The 19487-nt window shown below is 36.7% G+C and overlaps 1 protein-coding gene across 18 annotated transcripts in view; it reads right to left on the reverse strand.

Moving 5' to 3' along the window:
- Positions 1 to 19487, reverse strand: part of FOXP2 (forkhead box P2) — a 404928-nt gene that overhangs the window by 70216 nt on the left and 315225 nt on the right. Inside the window, exon 2 of one of the 18 annotated variants that reach the window (XM_072331363.1) lies at positions 11974 to 12044. The exons of the other annotated variants lie outside the window; for them this stretch is intronic. The gene's annotated coding sequence lies outside the window, so the exon portion shown is untranslated. The remainder of the gene's footprint in view (positions 1 to 11973; positions 12045 to 19487) is intronic. 18 annotated transcript variants of the gene reach the window in all.

The following is a 19487-nucleotide window of genomic DNA, read 5'->3' on the forward strand; positions in this document are numbered from 1 at the left end:
TTAGATCACTTGTCCTGTAGATATTACTGCTTGAGAAATGGTTTGTTTCTGGTAGTTTTGTTTTGTATTCCTACCATGCCATTATATGTCTAGAAAAAAATTGCTAGCAATTTTTACTAAGCACATTTTACTTAGTGTAACAGAGACAGTTTGCTCCAATGTGATCATCCTGAATCTAACGTAGCACCCAGATACACTGTAAATGACATAGGCACTGACATTTACATGTGTACTGTCATGCAAAACCATTTCCTGCTACACTGGATATAATACTATAACCGAATGAAAAAAACATTCTGGTTTCATGATACCATTTTTCAAGCCGTGGTCAGAGTATATAAAGGTTCTTCAGGATAAACCTCATCAGTGCAGAGTAATGGATTTCAAATTCTGTATTCTTACCTAGTGCTTTTCAGCAAATTGCACCTCCAAGTCTTACAGGCAGTTAGATTCCTTGGAAAGAACTCAGCTTGCCCAAAGCATCCCACCTTTTCCATGAGAGGGCAGGAATGAACAGAAATACAAATACTGCAAGTTTGAAATGCAGAAACCTGTGAGCTGCATAAGCCAAAAGCACAGAGACTACTACCACTCTGCTGTGTTGTATATCATAGCTCAAAATATTCCAGTTGTGTTTATGATGCAGTGTCCTTTCTCCCCTCTGACAATCCAGCTCATACAAAAATCAGGTATATAAAAGGTTATGTCTAACTCACATACACCACAGGTTATACTAAGGCTCCATATCGATACGTGAATTCTAAATACTACTGGAACAAGAAATAAAATAAATCAGAAACTCAAACATGTTCCCCATTTTTAAACTGTTTCAAGAGCAAACATCTAAAGCTTTAAGGATTCAAGATGTGAGTAATGGGATATGAAGCTCTAGGTCATCGGTACAAATTTGCCCCAGATCAATGACATACAGGAATTACTGCCAGCTGAAACTATTTGATGGCCAATAATAATTCCTAGTTTCAGTCAAGATTCTAATGAGCTATAGTCCTCATAAAAAATTACCATCATAATGAACTACAAGACTTACAGAAAGCTCAAGGACTGTGTGGCTTACAGACTAAACTACTGTTCTGAAAGTACTGCACTATCTGCCAAATGGAGAACTGGATCTATCTGCAATGTTTCCCTGGTAAAGGAAGATGCTAGCATGTACACTGACTGTCTGCAGCCAGGTATATTGCAGCTTGTAGCTTTAACAGTTCAATTTAGGAGGAGTTATCTATCTACTATTTATGTAGTTAAGAGAAAAGCTTCTTTAGACGGCAACTCAAATGGAATAAATTGAGCTCTGCTCTGATTTTGAATTGTTTTGTGTGAGAGCTTCCTCCCCATGAGTCATGCAAGGAACTTCTAAATTTAGGCATGTGACATTAGGTGATGGGAGTACTTCATCTACTTTCTGACACAGAACAAAGCAGCGGTGCGCTGCTGAATTCCACAGAAGCGAAGATTCAGAGAACTTCACATGCTCAGCCATTCAGAACCAGTAAAATTATTATCAGAGTGAAAGTGGCCTATTCTCAGTAAATATATACCACAGTTAAAATGCTTTTTTAAAATCTTACATGAATGTTTCAATAAATCGGCATATTGTGTTAAATTATGGAATAATTTCTACTGTTGAGAGATCTGAGACAGCCTTAGAAATTTTCAGAAATACTGATTTGGGCTGACTTAGGGTTCTAATGTTGCATTTTCAGATAGCACATACTATCTGAAAGTGATTTAATTTGATATTCTGCATTTCTAATACAATTCACCCAAGCCAGTTTAAATACTCCTCCACATTCCCAACTCAAACCCTACACCAAGTTACCTCAATTAAAGCAGCACATAAACATTTTCTGTATTTGTATTTTTGTTACCCTGTAAAACATGCAATAGGCTAAAGGCTCTCTGAGAAGTGGATTATTGCACTGATCTCTTCTAAGGGCTTGTGTTTTAAGGGAAAGTAAAGACTAGCCAATAGAAATCTGTTTCAAAGCTCTGCAAAACAACTTGTCTGTTGCTCTTCCAGCTTAAAGCAGAAGACTGTCAAACAATTCTTCCTACAGATAGAAAATAGAGACAGCTCCACCTACCTGAAGATAGTCATTAAACAGTAAAGACAGAAAGAGACAGAATTCACCCCAACACAATTTTGAATATTTAAAATCCCTAATTTTAATGCAATCCCCTATTTTCACTAACTAGCTAGCAGACCTCCGGTGACCAAAAGGAACAGTTAGAAACTAGTAGAACTAGGTGCCAAAAATGGGGCAATAAATCAGGGTCTAATGTGTAAATATGAAGAATATTGCGAATACTGGAATATACATAACCAGCACCCACGTGGTATGATTTTCAATGCCCATTTTCCAAGCCCCATTTAAGCATTTATAACTACAAGCATGCAGTAAGAGACCACTGAAGTCAACAACCTCAGCAGAAATTGATACAGTTATGCTCAAGAGTGAAAATACCCTTTAAAAAATGCTAGCTGTTGTTTCTGGCATGCATGGTGCAGGACACAGGAGCACCGAGAACCTTCAGTTTCCCTGGCCTTCAGGATGTAGAAAAGATACTGAGCAAATTTCACTTGCAGATTGCTCAGTTTTTCTGGGGAAGGCGAAGACTGGACAGAGAAGACAGGGCTTTCTCCGGTTGCTCTTTATGCCCATGTAGCTGCCCACATAGTTATATGCCTGATTTGAATATTAGCTTGCTTATATTTTCCCTAGCTTATGATGGCACCAATTAGATATTAAGAAAATTAAAAATAATTATTTTAACAAAATATTCAAAAACATATTTTTACAAGCCTTTACATTCATTCTTCACTTTTTTATCACCAAGCAACCAGATGACTGTCACCAGAAGCAAAATAACTTTGTATATGACCAAGTGACAGATGACAATTTTCATCTCCAGCTGACATCACTCACACCAGGCAAAAACTTCAGCCAATACATGGGCTACAGAACTCTCTTCCTTGTAACTACTGCGTATCAGACATAAGAACCCACTCAAGGACAGTTTCACATAGAAAGAGACCTGGATCACTATGATTTGGGTATCAATGCCACCCTGAGTGGGACATCAGAGATTTCAGTTCCACATTCTCCCTCCTCGGCAGACACCGACTCATTTCTGACCTTTGAGACTCTTGTGTGGATGCATTTTATAAAAATTATCTCAAAAGATCTGGAGAAGAGCATGAAGCCATGGAAAGCATTTTCCCAAGTGAACATGAGCAACGACTGTTAAATAGACAGCTAAGATAATTCTTATTTTTTATTTGCTGAACAGCAGACAGAACAGCCCACAGCCTGCTGATACTTTTAATAATGTCAAGGCCACAGTGTGTTTCAACATATCAATAGAAGAACCTTCACCAGAAACAACCACAAACACAAATGGTGGTCTGAAAAAATGCCCTAAACATGATTAGTGCCATGGCAGTGTCATCTGTAGTGGCAACACACTGATAAGCGACTGTTGTATAGCTATTTTTTTCCGAGTTATCATTCTGCTCAAAAGTGTAACACACTTTTTACAACCTTAACTGCAGCTGAGGAGGATGGCACCCCACAAGGCTCCTTGCGAGGTCTCACATGATCTACTGTACCACTGTATCCTGAAGCAACACCAGCATTACTTCCTTCAGCTGAAAATTCACAAAATTTGCCAGAACCTCCTATCTGAAGTCTGTATACGTATCAGGTATAATGCATGTGATCATCTCCTGTTCACTTTATCATTTGTTTCCTGCAAAATATTTGCTTTGCATAGGCATTTATATACAAGTGCATGTGCACCTACTTTCTCCTTCATTTGAATGCTCTGGCCACCTAGAGCCCACTGAGGTATTTCAGAATGTAAAGAATCTGTCCTATGAGAAATACAGCCAAGCTTGCATACAGAATACAACTGCTTTTTGCATGCCTGATACTCTTTTGCTATCCATCATACATACATACAAGTATGTTATCTGCATGACAAATTCAGTGTTTGAGAACTGCAGTCAGGCCTGTTCTGGTGTACATAATGAATTTTCTGCCTCTGTATTTTACGACATCATGTGGCACTCTGTTAAGAGATACCATGGGTATTATTAATATCAGTAGTTTTTAGCCTAATTCTTAAGTATACAGAACAGAATTACAAAACAGTAACTCAGTTTTTTTGGTTAACTTAATAAGGAAATGTTGTGTCAGTTAATAAACTACTTATGAACATCAGAAGAACGGAGAAAGCAAAATGAGATCCACTGGGAAACACCAACTAAACCATGAGCTTGTCATAGCAAAACCTCTCGCTCTTTGCCCCATGCTAACTCACACCCCTGATGTTTCATATGAATGTACAAAAGCATCACATCAGGGAGCAATCTGTAAGGTATTTGAGCCCAACGAAAACCTTATTGGAATAATCATTTTAATAATTTCATAGTATTTTATCATAAGCAAGTTGACTCTAATGCCAGTTTTGTGCTGAATGGTTTTAAGCATCTGACTGATGTGTCTACTTGCCCTGGGCACTTCCTCCAGGCAGCAGCAGTAAATATGAGAAGCTGGGGACTGATCCCGTTCATGTCAAATCAGCATTGTCCATATCTATCTCTCTTTTCTATTACATACAAAGGTGAGACTCTGCTTCAATCAGCCGTATCAAAGTTGAATTCCTTTAGGTTAGGTAGGATGAATCTGGACTGTTTAGTTATCCATTTGGAAGGTCACAGGGGTCCTCGGTGAGAGTGGCAGTAAAAGGAGATAACTGACTTCTCGGTTCCCTGTTCTGTGTACCAGGAATTGTTTGCCAAGCTTAGTGACATCCTAAAAGTATAAGGAGACTGCAAATAAACTGGAGGAAATAAATGCCAAGATCAGGTCTAAAAGAAACGAACACCAATGGTTCCAGCATCAGGACATTTCTGCCAGCCTGGTCATTTCCATCAGACATGGGACCTGTCCCTGATCCAAACTGCTCAAAAGTGTACAAAGAAGCTTTCTTCTATACCTGCTCCTTTCCCCAAACAGAGTTCCATCAGCAGTCTTGGGAGACTGCCAACTTACAGAATATATTTAAACATTTTCCATTTACTGAAATGTCACCTCCTTCATTAGACACAGGTGAGTGTCTCTGTCCTTTCACTGTCTTTCTATGTCACCTGCCAATGACTTTTTTTGTTCAAGACTATGGAAACACCATATTCAGTCTCCTTAGTCTCTGTTTTTAGCTTAAATTAATGCCTACATTTGTGACCAAATTAAGAAGCATTACATAAGAGATAAGGCAAATTTATAGCTGCCTTTCGAAACCACAGAGTGCTCTCTTCAGCCGTCACTTAGATTTGAAGCTGAAATCCTCCCAGCTCTTCATTCTGTGAGCACATATCTGGAGAAAGGCATCAGTTTCTGCAAACTACTAAAACCACAGATAATAAGCCTGAGTCCCATTGTATTGAAAAAGCAAAGCAATCTTTCCAATGGGAGCCAAATTTAGTACTGGTAGAGCATGTGATATTCAGAAATTACCTCACTGGAACACACAACCTCATACAGGCACACACAGTGAAATGACTGAAGGAGCAGTAATGATGGAAAATTAGTGATACACTCCTTTAGAAACAAGTTTCAAGTACAGATTTTCTTAGAACACACACACACACACACACACACACACACACACAAAAGGGAAAAGGCTCAATTTCAGTAAAAGGTTTACTAAAGTAGAGTTGAGAAACATGAATTTTTTTGAGAAGTTTAGAACTTCCAGTGCAGAAAGTATTAAAATTACTTTCTTTTATCATTTTAATAACAATGCCTGATTTGTCAAAATAACAGTAAAAACTCTATAAATATCTGTTCAGGGATTACTCCAATAGCATGAAAAACTCTAGTGGAGAAATGACACAGAGTATAGAACTGTCATCACACATTTGCATATAAAAGGCTGTTTAAAATGGATAGGCACATAAACAGAAAATACATGCCATAAAATTAGTCATTTTAAGCACAGATCTTTAAAATTGGCAGAGTACTTTCATTTTAGCAACCTCATTCTAAAGATGAACCACAATTACTGTGTAGCATCTAGGAACACATTTTCTCCAGTTTTGTATACATATAATAGTTCGATTATTGCAACGTTTGACCATATCCTCATTAACTTGCCTTAAAATATTTCACCTATTACTTCAATAACGTAATTTTTGTTAAGCATGTAGCTACATATTTATTAAATGAAAGTATTGTTTTTCCTTTCACAAGAAGATGAAAACTGTGATTTACTACATATACATAAGCTGATAGGAAAACATACGCAGCACCCACATGGCTACCAAAAAATATGCACATTTTTGAAGTTCTTATGATGCAACATTTGCTAAGAAATGAGTAGCTCTAACAAGCTCACCATGAGACAACATTGTTTTGGGCCTCCAAGCCCGTTCATTAACAGAAGCCACAAACTTCAGGCTGAGTCCCATTCAGAACACACACTCAATTTAAAGTAGTGAGCACCATAAAAACGCATATTGGAAAAACAAAGAAACAAAGAGAAACGAACAAAAAAAGCAATTCTAAGTTCCCTTCAAGTCATAACTGAGAACATGGACAAGTGCCAAAACCACAGTGGTGACCTGCATTCTAGAGTCCAGCAGGTCTGGGGGGTTCCGTCTTTTCTCTTAATTGTTCCACTTTGGGTAACTACTGGCACCACAGTCACTGGACTAGAAAGTGCACAGACCTATGTGTATATTCTGTACAAACTCCTATTTGCCTCTCATTTTTTATGTAAATTGGGAATTTCCAAAGAAACTACCATTGTCTGAATAAAATTCAGATTTTTACTCCGAGAGTAAAAGATGCAGCTTCCTTGTTTTAAATTACTCATAAAAACAAACCAAACAAATGTATGTACACCAAATACACATATAGGAATAATTACTGTAACCACAGATTAGCTATCTAATTTGAATTTCACTTCATTAAAAGAAATAAGGTAAAATAAAAATACTCCTTCTCAAAAGCATTGTTATGCTAACTGCAGAACAAAACGACAGAGAATACCTTGGCAAGAGAGCAAACTCAATCCGTCTTCAAAAGCAGAATAAATTGTTTCATTTGTGACAGATGTTTGCCCAAAACGGCTTTGCAAACTTCAAGCAAGGGAGATTCCACAACACCTCCAGCTATTACAATGCTCTGCTTTGCTTACTTTCCAGAAGTTACTTGACATCTGATTTCCTTTGCATCAATTAAAGACAATTACTGTTTGTAGACACGTCCTTACTAGTATGAAAATCTCTATGTGTACTGCAAAGATATGATTAATGAAGACAAAAATGATGCAATTTACTGTCATAATGAACACTCTGTAATAGTAAAGACAAATTTCAGTGCTACTCTGCTATTAAATTCTGGCTAAACATTAAATAAAGCTTCATCCTTTATTTTTATGCCTGACTATAACTATCTCACAACCATAAGAAATTATCTATTTCTACCTAAAGATCTGATCCAACTCCGAAAACAGTGCGGAGCTGAAACTTGCATCAGCTTTGCTACCAAGAGCAACAGTAACAACAACTGGTTGCCATAGAATTGCCACAGCAAATGAAGGTCTGAAAGAAGAAAGTCTGGAAGTACTTCTTCAAATACACAATCATCTACATTATCGTATCTTTGACTACAGACAGTATTATAGTTTGCATGTATACAGTGCTCATGATACTCATTCTAAGAAAAAAAAATTACATTGCTGTTTACTATTTACTGGAGCTTCCACAGTCCTTCAAATCTAGAAGACATCGAGACCTGCCTTTAAATTGAAATGAATGACTGAAAAACTACTTTCCTTCCATAAAACAATTTCAGAGATACAGAGTTACAGAAACCAAAAACAGAAATACAGCTAACCTGCTGCAGAACTGTTTCCCGCTTGCCCACGAACGCCAAAAAAACAGTCCAATTCAAAGCTATAAAAGATTAGAAATAATGAAGACCACGAAAAGGAACTTCTTTGGTTCACAAAAAATTCTAAAAGGTTAAAAGTATTGTTATTTTTTTTTTTTCATATTCAGATTTTTTTTTTCCTTTGCAGTCAAAATTTTAGAACAGAAAATTATAAATTATTAGTGAAGAAATGTCAAAATCAGAGTTTTGTTTTGAGACTGATCTCATATTGACATTATCCGCCTTCAACAGATCAGTATTAAAAATGTGATGAAAAATGTCAAAATGTTTAATCTTTGTCAAGATCTTTTTTTGATATAACAATGAGGGAACAAATTCTAGACTGTTTTAGCAGTGAGAAGTAATAATTAATAGGACAGTAAATGTTAATAAAGCTCTGGTATTTAGTGTCTGACCAACTGTACTGATGCTGCTAAAATATTTCAGGGTTGTTGTTTTTTTTTTGTTACATTGGCCTTCCAGAGGGATAGCTCTTTACTGTGGCAAACCCTACAGAGGCCAAAATATCATTTTACAAAGCTTGTAAAGAAAATCCAGGTTATTTCTTTTGAGAAATGCTATGTGCATTCACATCACGTTGCATCTCACACGGGCTAGAAGGAATTTTCAAGAGAAGAAAATAAGAGATCTGAATGGTCAACTCAGAGATTAAAAACAAGAGTTGAGGACAATTACCTAACCTGTTAATGAAGGGTATCTTTATTTTCTCTATAAACCCAATAAAGGCTGTACAAATATTAAACAGTGGTAACAAACATAAGGAAATTAAAGCAGAATTTACCTAAAGAAGGAAGGAAAATGCATTTAGGTCATACGGGTAATTAGAGAAGGAGCCATTCTGTTGGAACACTTGTGTTTATAGAGCTGCTGAAGGAGTTAGGAGTTAGATGTGCATATACACATCCCTCTATCTGAATGGCAAACTCATTAAAGAGGCTAAAGCCATATTCTCACTAACTTTTGCTTCATTTAAGACATCCTGAAGTACTTGCTATAGCAAATCAGTTTTGAAGGAAATACAAGCATGTGTCCCAATTTAAGATGGAAAGGTAGAGAGAAATGAATGATTACGATGACATGATGCGTGGTTTTTGGAAATGAACTCAGAGGGAGCTCTGGGTGCACAGACCTTTGACAAAACTATCATCTCCCTAACTTCCATCTTACACTGACTAGACGGACTTCACTGAGCATGGAACACTAAAATGAATAAGAATTCAGGCTATAAAAATTTACATTTGCAGCAGGGTATACTGCAGGGATGCACCTCAGTTCCCTATTAAATGTCTAACATTTCTCTGTCTTCTATACATGGGATGCAAAGACCATTACAAAAAAACCATCACTTGGTACCCTTCTTACTTCAGTTTAACTAAAAAACCCCCAGAGATAGTTCACACTTTTTACTACGGAGCACAAATGTGTCTTTCTTGCACTGACCAGACATTTGGAAATACAACTGCCTGGAAATTCCTGTACATCTGAAGTTTGTTTCACATACAAAGTAAGTAACCTGTTTGGAAAAATGGATTATCAGGCTGGATTTCTGAGCAGCTGCTTTTTGAGTATCTTGAAACATTTTACAGCAAGCTTTTCATATCATACAACCTCTAAGCATGCTCCACTACACTGTCTTTGACATATGTTTACACACTGTTTTCTGCTGTATTTCACAGTCTTTGTTTAAAACACTGAAGTGCGAAATAATGAGATACTGAAGCCTTGCTGTTACACTCAGCCAAACGTTAAACATGCTATATGTTACAGCAAAAAGAAACAAAGTTTGGGTCTTTCTGCATAGCTCAAAAATAATTGGAAGAGCTAAATAAATAATAGAAACAGGAAATAAAATGCATTTTAGCTGTCCATTATCATGGGAATATTGTTTTAACAAGACATATAGAATCACATTATCATTCTATTATTTCAATAAGCTTGATGTTGTTACAAGATGGAGACAGTTATCAAAGCAGAGGATCACTCTCCTACAGAAGGATCACATCACTTAATGGGACGGAGATGTCACATAAACTACAGTGTCAAATAGATAACAAAATACAGGACTGAGCTTGTAGCAGTAATGATTTTATGTTAGCATACATGGCTACATCAACACAACTAATATTTGACATGAATATAGATATACCTGCTTTTTAATGATACCATTATAGTGCTTATTTTACAAAATCCCTCACAAATTCATCTTTTATTGTATTCTCTCACATTTTTTAAATGTATGCATTTTTCCTATTGTCTGTGGTTTCAACAATCTCTCATTGACTCAGACACAATGATGAGTTTAAGAGAAACTTCTTTTGAAATTAACTGAACATTTATGATAAACATCACAAAACGTTTATCACTGAGGACATCAGTTCTCAATGTTTGCAAGGCTTTTCAACCAAACCTGTGTACTCAGAGAAATCTGAGCAATTATTCTTCATGGCCCAGTACATTCCTGCTGTTTATTAGTAACTAAGAGCCAAGCAAACATTTCTTACATAATATAGTTATAGTGAAAAAGAGTATGTCCTGAACATGCAATTTATTTTACAACTTGCTTTCTGGGTGCAGCTTACACAATGACCACCATCCCACCTACTCTGCAAAATGATGTTTGAGACATATTGAAATTTGTGATATTCACAAACTGCTTTCTATATACGTTTCACTTTCAGACCTGCTGCATCCCACTGTAGATGATTCGGTGTCACATTAATTATGAAGATATTAAAGCAAATGCACAGTTTGAAGGAGATCTGAGTTGTGATAATTTTGGAGCTGGCACTGGTTTTGCAGGTGAAACAACAAGTCTGCCCCTTATATATCTCCAGATGACATTTTGTAAGAGGGATGGATGGAGGCAACTTCACTTCTGCTAACTTTAGCCACTGCACGTGTTGCTTTCTTTTCACGTAGTTCATTACAGACACACCCTATGAAACCACATTAGGAGTACAGCTTCCATTTGAACAACCATCTGAGACCATATAAAGATACAATTTTAACTACAGTGCTATCAGGCAACCACAACCTATCTATGTAAAGAAAAACATAAGACTTTAAAGAGTGTGTCATGAATAGTTATGTTTATGAACAAATAGAAGACAGAAGGGTGACATGGTTATTCAACAGGTCGGGGACATCACATTATTTTCAAACGGTGAATTCAGGGAAAGGTCAACTCAGGAACAAATACCCAACAAGACCTACATTCAGATATCACTTCTAGGTTACTTCTAAATGCCAGCTTACTAAGGCTATCAGCATACATGACACAATTAACGCTATTTTTGTTTTCTTCTGTTTCAATTAGGATCATAGAGCAGTCACAATTTCAGCAACATAACTGCTGCTAAAAAAAAAAACAACCCAAAAAAACCTGTTTTCAACAGTATCTGCTGTATTTCTTATTCCTCCGAAATCCACAATGCAGAGATACCCATCCTTTATCTCATAGTTCTGGAAGTTGTTACCCAGACATTATGTGTGATGCATACACTCTCCCAGCTTCAACAGCAGACTTATACAATAGCTGAATTTGGGGAATGGATTACTACGATCTGACTTGAAGCAGAACAGAAATGATAAAGCTGACTGAAGAAGATAAACCTTTCACTGGAAATATATTTTCTGAATTCTCCAATATTTCACCCTTAGCGTTGGCCAAAATATGATTATAAAACCAAAGACTTTGTATTACTTCTTTCTTTGCAGATGATCATGTTTGATCATGAAAACTATTGCAAGCAGTAACAGCTAAAAGAAAGTTTGCATGGCCACTTCACTGGTATTTCCATGCACATGTTGATTCTGACCCTGCAGTGTTTGAAAACCAAGAAGCACCACTTGGTTGTTTCACTGCTACTTTGAGACAATTCTGCTACTTCAAACGAAACAGAAGTGTTGACAGGAATGCAGTCTGCGCCCTGAGTGTAAAACAAAGTTCCAAAAGTGAATGTGAGGGACAGAAATGAGGAAAAAATTCACTTACATTTATCCAAGATGTCTGTCGCTATTAGTGTTGAAACTCTGCTATGGGCTGAGGTCACAAGACCCTGTAAGCTGAAATAGAGAAGCTTCAGCTGAGGGTAACTGAAGCTGCAGCACATTAAAATACATATTAGGGTTATAGGTACTGATTGGAGTTTTAATGTCTTGATCTGTTTTTCCCGAGGCTTGAAAAGTGACCTCTAGTTTTTGGTCATTTTTCAGTCCTGGAGAGAAGCGACTTTCAGTTTATGAGTATCGTCTACCTCATTAAAAGTGTTTATGTACGTTATATATAGCACATTTTACGATAGTATGGTGCTTTCATTGCCATGAGTTTGGAGTTGCCACATCATTCACAGATGGGGAAACCATATGTGATTTATGCAGACTCTCCCAAACAAAACTAGAATAAAGCCCTTATACAACATCACATCATCATGTATGTAGCAAATGTATATAAAAAAAAAGCTAGTTTAAAATCTTTAAAGTGTGTTGAAATTCATCACAGAGCTTTTTTTCCTTTTTAATTTAATTTATTTATTTATTTTAAATTAAAACTTAAGTCTGGGGAGTCGGATAACTTACATAGAATAGGCTTAGAAATACTAGAATAACTTCAAAATTATTTCTGAATGTATCTTACTACTGTAGCTTGAAAATCTACTGCATCTTAGTCTCCTAGGGCTCAAATCAAGTGTGTGATCTACAAGGCAGGTGGAATCTTCTCTTAACCTGTGATACAAAGATCCTACTGCTGGCATCAATATGATGTTGAATTCATCACTAATTTTGGACTGAATGTTCCCCTCTCTTGCTCACAATTCACTGTACTTTTAGGAAAGGAACTGACATGCAAGAACTAAAAAAAATAGGAGAAAACGGAAAATATTACCCTAGGAAATTAGTGTTAAGAGCAGAGTTCAGAACAACAGACAGAAACAGACTGAGAAAAGTGCATTTACAAACAGCACTGCAGTTTATTATCTGTACTTGTATTGCATATGACATCTGCTAATGTAAATATGTACTTAGAATCACAGAATCATTGAACAGCCCAATTTGGAAGGGACCTCAAAAGACCATCAAGTCCAGCCTTCCATGGGAAAAGCAAGCCTAGATGAGATTATCTAGCACCCTGTCCAATTGCATCTTGAAACTCTCAAGTGATGGGGTTCCTACCAGATCCCTGGGGAGGCTGTTCCCAGCAATGACTGTTTATACTTAAGAAGTTTATTTTTCATATGAAGACAAAAACCTTTCCCAGTGCAATGATACTTGTTGCCCTTTGTCCTCTCCCCGTGGCTTCCAGCGAAAAGAGAGACTCTGTACATATGCATGCATAAGCAAACACATGCAATGCGCAAAGAGATTTTTAGACCACAGGCAAATATTATCTGATAATAAGAAAAACAATTCCAAGAGGAGAAGGAATGCAATGAAATCCAAACTACAGAAATTCTGAGTTAGACAAATAGCAACAAAAGCACCGAGTATATACAGATGAGGGAATTCAGAGATAGCAAAAGTACAGCGAAGGGCGGAATCTCTGTGCAAGGTTAAGAAACAAAACTGGCATCACATTGCATGGATATTTACTTCATTTCTTGTGCAATTGTAATGAGATTGATAACAGGTGAAAATACAGTAGATAAAAACCAGGAAACTATTAGGATACTGTAACACTTTGTCATGCTCAAACTGTGTGAAACATTAAGAAATCCAGTGAAATGCTCCATACTATAGAATTTATTTTTTTTTTAGTAACTCAGGAATCCATCAGAATCCTACCAAAAAAGGCAGTCAAACATGCCATTCAAAAGATCAGATCATGTGATTCTAAACAAAAATCAGTTACTGATGAAAAAATAGGCAAAATTTTCCTGCCAAATAAACAAATAAATAAATCAGAATGTTTTATTTTACTTTCTTTCAGTAGAAGAATATAGCAAATGTTGTTTAAACTATTAGACTAACCCAGAAGAATAGGAGAAATATCTGTAATGCAATACTAAATAAATCACCTTTACCAATTCAGTTTCAGTACAAAGACCTGAGAACTAGTCTGAATGCATGTAAGCTCAAACTGAGTGACTGTTTTCCAGTCTAGATGGGAAAGGATAGATGCCACATCACCATATTCCAACTGGAATTAGTTGCTCTCCTTCCCTAGATGAAAAGCATTAAAAAAATTAACAAATTGAATTATTATTCTCACCATGACTGGTCTAACAATTTATTCAATCTAAACACTGTACGCTAGATGACATAGAATGTAGTCTGACATGTTCAATGTGGAAAAAGGAAAAGCTCTATCGACAGCGTGCTCAGCTTGTTTCATAAGCAGTGATTTATCAGGAAGGAAAATTAAAAAGAAAAAAAAAAAGCAAGATGGTGGACATTGCTACGTCCAACGCAGAAAGCCTATGTTAAAGACAGCACATTTAATTTAACTACATAATCAAAGGATAAAAATAGGAATTCCTGGGGCCAATTTTATTAAATCCTAATTAGATATCCAAATCTATCTCCTAAAAGTGCGTTGACTATGCACTGACAACAGTGTGTTGACCAGAAGTGTTTTGTTTATAAATGGTGACGAGGCTCTAAAGCCTGAACTGTTACAGTGAATGACTGGGACAAGGTGTAACTAACCATCCAGTGTTTGGTGAAATAAATTCCCCTTCCAATACAGCAATTAATAAACTTCCAACTGGTATATGCCCTACGCAGTCACTTGTATTTATGTTAAACAGATGTAAAAACAGACTACTCTGTACTGACTTCATAAATTCAGCCTGTATCAGATAGGTGCAATGCCCTCCAGATGAACAGCAAAAGAAGAACAGCATTCAATTTAGCTTTCATTCAAGTATGAACGAAGAATGCTGTTGAAAGCCTCAATCATTTCATTCTATCACAGGACAAACACACCTCACAGTCCAATACCCTATACCGTACCTGGAGAAAAAAACAACCTCAAATTCCCCTCCCTTCAGTTTTGAAGAAAAACCCTCTCTGGAATAAAATGAAAGAAAATTTTACAATCTACACATGTGTTCACAGACCAATACAGGTGGAGGAAACAGCCAAGGAATGTTAGGTACTAACATGCATATTAAAAAATCCTACCAAATAAATCTGATGCTTCGGGAATTCAGATAGTCACCAGTCGGACTCTTATGGCCATAGCTATATAAATGAATTCATGTTTTGAATATTGCTCCTAAGTAGCAAATATTAAATTCATGCTTTATATCGTGTAATAGTTCAGTACAAACTTTTCAAATATTATGTACCCCTCAGACATAGGCAGATTATGAGATTAGATGTGACAGTAAGACTGGCCTCGTTAGGCATACACATGACAAACTTTGCCAGCCAGCAAAGGTAACAATCACCATTTTGATAATCGATTTCAGAATTGAACTGAATTTCCAGAAATGACTTGAATGAGAATTACTTCACAGAAGGATGGGGATTAGTGCAGTATTTTACACTAATTGCTTGGACAAAAATAAGATACAGTTTTTTAAAAAGAAACTATATTATTTTGTAAACATTTACAAATTAATTGAAATTTATCAACTACTGAAATTAATCAAAAATCAGGCTAATAACATCTCGCTCAACTCGGTGATCACCATAAATCCAGACAATGTATCAGATTTCATCAGATGGAGGTCATATTTTAAACGAAGGCAGAATTTGTTATGCATTATTCATCCATCTGAAAATATTACAAGGTGGGACAACTTTTTATAGTTTATTACCATAGCATATTACAAAATGCATTTGCAAAATAAATGTTTAACCGATGACTCTATGACAAGTTGTTTCAAAGCATATTATAAGATGCAAATATTGTTAAAATACGTGTGCATGTTTAATGCATGAATTACAGTCATCAGACATCGTATAAATTGTCACAAAATTTAACAAATGATAATAATATATTTATAAATGGCATCTAAACATAAAATGTGCACTGAGAAGTAAATGGTAGTGAAATTAATCCTTGTATGAAAGCTCTTTCTTCCTTGACTCTTCTGCAGAACAAACCAAGTTAGGTGATTTCATGGCTTGGATCCCCCTAAGCAATGTCTGAGTTAAACTCTTCAGCCAGAAACTTCAGTCTTCTAAAGCTTTCCAGAATAAAATCACAGATAAGTTTTCTATCAGCTAGACAGCACGGATTAGCTTTAACAGCACTTTCAAACTCTTTCTTACGACTAATGAAACTGTGTTGAACAAATCTGAGTGTTTACTTCTGCAAACAAATTATCTGAGGAGGCAAACTTGAAACTCTTCATGACAGTTCTTTGCTCATCAGAAAAATCAGCTTCAACACAGTAGAAAAGAAAGAGCCTTATCTTTCAAATACTGCTCATATGGTCAGTGATATTTACTTCACATACACTGATCTATATGAGCCTTTTATCACTACTATTTAAAATCCAACACCATAAAGAAAAACACTGAAGAGAAAAATGGTATTTTTGCTTTTTAGCGTTTGTGCATAACAGAGAGCTGTCATCAGGATACTTCCTAGTAAATTACAGAAACTAATTGGTCTGCCTGAAGGGGAAATTCATATCCATCCCATCTGTAAGCATCAGACTGAGAAGCTGACAAGATTCTGAAAATAAAGAACAGTCCTCACTTACAAAATCAGATGACTGACTAGAAAAAAGGACGACAGAATGAGTGAGAATGAGGGTGACTAAAGAGGGATACCACAGTCACGTCCTGTCAGAGATTTGCTGGTACATGAAATCATTCATAATTACAATACAGAACTTTAATGACTTCTCTGTAACTAAGTAACGTTATAAATCTACTTTAAATCTGCCGGGTTTCAGTTGCTGAAGAAGTTGATCTCCAGCTTCTGTAGCACAGTCAGAGAGCATTAGCTGGATCTGAGATGTCTGATCCTGTGATAGGAATGTTGACACTGTTCTCTCTCTTAATTTTCTCTGAAGTTAAACAAGATTAGGTACTGAAGCAGGACCTCGGGGCAGTAAAAAAGAAAGTAAAGTGATAATTTTGACTGAGTGTGCAAGAAAAAAGAAAATTACACAGCTTTAAAAGTAAACTAGACAAAGTCATGGATGCAAAAAATCTATTTCATGCTTTTGAAAATGAAGTGTTCTGATCCTTCACACTGCTTGTGAATGTAAAAGGGAAGGACCTCAACTTTTTACCCTGCCTTCACATTCCACCTTCCCCACCCTGTGTAACACACCCAGGTTGGGCTCTTGCACAGACAGGGTAGCAGAAGCAGGCTCGGTATTATTGCTCTTGTATTCTGCTGGACTTAAACAGTGTATTCAGAACCTGGATAAGGTGCTACGAGATGTGAGGATGCGCGCATTACTTGCATGAAGTTTACACTTTATGTAGCTTACATGAGAGTGCTTTTTCAGGGAAGCGCAGATGAATGTGCGTCTGTGGAACCTGCCTAAGGAAGGCTCTTACTTTCTGATCTGAAGAGCTGCAAAAGACTTTCAATTACTCATTATATAGTTCCATTTGGGAGAAGAAATACTGGCATTCTAAAAACACAATTATTTATTTTCCAAATATTTTATGACAGAGTCCTGCTTTGCACCTTCAAGCCTCCTTTTGGTACCTATGGTAACTGTTTCCAATGTTACACTTTTTCTGTATCATAGAATGGCCTGGGTTGAAAAAGACCTCAAAGATCATCCAGTTTCATCCCTGCTGCTATGTGCAGGCTTGCCAACCACCAGACCAGACTGCACAGATCCACATCCAGCCTGGCCTTGAATGTCTCCAGGGATGGGGCATTCACAACCTCCTTGGGAAACCTGTTCCAGTGCTTCACCACTCATTGGCTGAGAAACCTCCCCCTAATATCCAACCTAAACCTCCTGTCTTAGTTTAAAGCCATTCTCCCTCGTCTTATCACTGTCCACCTCTATAGGGCATATTACCCTTTTAAAAAACTCAGCCTTATATTTATACAACTAATACAGCAAAGCCTGGGTTGGGAAAACCACCTTTCTTTTTTCCTTATACCTCCAAGCTATCTTGCTCAGCAAAGCATCCAGTAAACTTGTAAGTACTTATTTTTCCTTAAAATCCCTCACATGCAGAAAAAATCATTTCTTCAGCTTTTTCAAATATAAAAGAACTCTGAAAGCTGGTAAAGCACAGCAGGCTTTGAAGTCAATCTTCAGCCATTCCTTTGTACACATCTTGCTTACTAAAGATGTGACCATTCTGGTAGAATGCTCATGGATAAAAGTGGCTGTCTCATAGTCAAAGTGAAGGTCAAGAGGATACAGATTGGAAGCGTGGAAAATGCTATGCAGGACACTCCCCATCCTTCTTGCAATGGCATTGCTCCTTGCTTTATTGACACTACTGGGTACTGTTTAATCTGCCTTGTAAACGTGGACAGGTTTCAGCTGAGTCCACAGCAGGTTAAAAAATACAAACAACAGAGACTAAAAACACAAGAAAGAAAGTGTCCTACAGTTAAATGAGATTGGAAATAGGTGGTAAAAAGATGAATATCATAAGAAAATTTGCAATAAATAGTATCTTCTTATCACATGCTTTTTTTCCTCCCTGAGAGTTAGATGACAAATACTTCAAAAACCAACATACTTTGCAAGTATTGCCTAATACAGGAAGCAGCCTTACCGGCACCTTCGGCTGTTGTGCAATTTCAAATGCAGGAAATGATTAATGACAAACAAACAGTAACCTTCTACATACATGTCCACAGCTGCCACTGCAGCTCTCTTTGTTTATCTATGTGGCAGAAAGATTCAACAGAAACAAAGAAGCGACTGATTCAACAGATTCTAGAAAAGTCGAATATCTTAAGTCCCAAAGGACTACATTTATGAACTAGAATTATTCTCATGTGGATAAATACTCAACAGGCTTTAAAAATAGCCTAAATCTTATGGGAATATGTCTTCTTTCAAAAATCAACACCTTGTTTTTTTTTTATCTTATTTTTCCCCCTAATCTTCTTTACATTAATTATGCTCTTTTAAAAAGGTTTTGATTTTTCATGATGTACTTGGCAGTTTATGCTGGTCACATGTTAGGAAAAGGCCCACTACCCTAAACGTGTTTCCTGTGTAGTTTCAAGGCTTCAGATTATAGCACATAAGGCATCAAAGAAGTTCAACTGAAAATATGCCACATCCATGACAAGCAGAGACACTGCAATGAGCTCTACCTGTAGTTTGGCATATTCATGGATGGTGCAGGCACTCTATTTTGCATGAATTCTATCATTCTGGAAATATTCAACATTTTGTATTCAATTTCCATTGCTTTTCCATACTCACATGTGGGTTTATGTGCACCTTCTGCTATATTTTTTGTCCTCTTGGTAGTTAGTAAGTTTCCCACAGATTTACTAACAAGCTCTGGCAAGTGTGGAGAGTCACAACTTTTAGAGCATGGAAGAAATATAAAGACACTTCTGAAACACGAAATTGATCACCCCCCTGATACTCAGCTCTGGTGAGG

Source organism: Excalfactoria chinensis, chromosome 1 (assembly GCF_039878825.1).
Source record: "Excalfactoria chinensis isolate bCotChi1 chromosome 1, bCotChi1.hap2, whole genome shotgun sequence".
Lineage (NCBI taxonomy): Eukaryota > Metazoa > Chordata > Aves > Galliformes > Phasianidae > Excalfactoria > Excalfactoria chinensis.